Source organism: Gekko japonicus, unplaced genomic scaffold (genome assembly GCF_001447785.1).
Source record: "Gekko japonicus isolate JY-2015 unplaced genomic scaffold, Gekko_japonicus_V1.1 scaffold639, whole genome shotgun sequence".
In the NCBI taxonomy this organism is placed as follows: Eukaryota; Metazoa; Chordata; class Lepidosauria; order Squamata; family Gekkonidae; genus Gekko; species Gekko japonicus.
In genome coordinates this window covers 250,192-251,650 of record NW_015176471.1, presented here as the reverse complement: position 1 = coordinate 251,650, position 1,459 = coordinate 250,192, and the positions used below count along the sequence as shown (strand labels likewise).

The 1,459-nt window shown below is 51.1% G+C and overlaps 1 protein-coding gene across 1 annotated transcript in view; it reads right to left on the bottom strand.

Annotated features, from left to right (window-relative positions):
* IGDCC4 (immunoglobulin superfamily, DCC subclass, member 4) overlaps positions 1-1,459 on the bottom strand; it is an 82,013-nt gene that overhangs the window by 48,188 nt on the left and 32,366 nt on the right. The window lies entirely within an intron of this gene.

The window sequence follows — 1,459 nt, the reverse complement described above, 5'->3', positions numbered from 1 at the left end:
ACCGCTCTGAAAAAACTTGTGACTGACCCAAGGTCACACCAGCAGCTGCATGTGGGGCGTCGGGAATCAAACCCGGTTCTTCCAGATTAGAGTCCGTACTCTTAACCACTACACCAAACCGGCTCTCAAGAGGCAGCAGCATCCGCTCCTTTGGGGAAGTAGTGTGGATTGGGTCCAGAGGGAGAAAGGACGATCGATTGGGCCAGTGAGCAGTGTTCCCTCTAAGCTGAGTGAGTGTGAGCTAGCTCACCATTTTTTAGCCTCCGGCTCACACATTCTTGCCTCAGCTCGGGAAGGGAGGGCTCCAGAGCGAACTGATCGATGCCACAGCCCAAACCGCTGGCTCACAACTTTCATGCCAGGAGCTCACTGAGTGGAATTTTTTTGCTCACAGGACTCCACAGCTTAGTGGGAGCATTCCACGTGCCCACCAACGGTGCCAAAAGTAAGCATTGTTTATTTTGCCTATACCCCCGCTGTCCTCCCCAACAGGAAGCCAAAGCTGCTGACGTCATTCTCCTCCCTTCCATTTTATCGCCACAACCATCCCTCTGAAGTGGGTTGGACTGAGAGTGTGTGCCGAGCCCAATGTCACCCAACGCGCTTCCAGGGCGGAGTGGGGATTCGAGCCTCGGTCTTCCAGATCCTAGTTCAACCCTCTAGCGATGATGCCACCGGCTGTCCAGTGGTGGAAAGTGCCTTTATGTCATAGCTGACTTATGGAGACCCTGTAGGGTTTCCAAGGCACGCAATGAACAGGAGCTTGCCGTTGCCTGTCTCTAGGTAGCAACCCTGGACTTCCTTGGTGGTCTCCCATCCAAGGACTAACCAGGGCCGACCTTGCTTAGCTTCCAAGATCTGATGAGACCAGGCTAGCTTGTGCCACACAGGTCAGAGCCAACTAATTAAAGGAAATTTTTTAATCAGTTGATCTAGCCAATGAATAGGCTATACACTACACTTTTTTCCATCGACAGATTCAGGTGTTCCCTCTAAGCTGAGTTACGGTGAGGTGGCTCACAGGGCAAGTGATGCTCTGTCTTCTTGGTGCTTGGGGGGGGGCCACAGTGAGAGGGCTTCTGGAGTTCTGACCCCACTGGTGGACCTCCTGATGGCCCCTGGGTTTTGGCCACTTTGTGACACAGAGTGTTGGGCTGGAGAGGCCACTGGCCTGATCGAACACTGGCTTCTCTTATGTTCTTATGTTTTTTAGCCTTCAGCTCACAGATTTTTGTCTTAGCGCAGCGAGGATGGCTCCAGAGCAAACTAATTGATGCAGGAGCCCAATCGCTCGCTCACAACTTTAATGCCAGGAGCTCACAAAGTACAATTTTTGCTCACAAGGCTCCACAACTTACAGAGAAGAAGAAGAAGAAGAAGAAGAAGAAGAAGAAGAAGAAGAAGAAGAAGAAGAAGAAGAAGAAGAAGAAGAAGAAGAAGAAGAAGAAGAAGAAGAAGA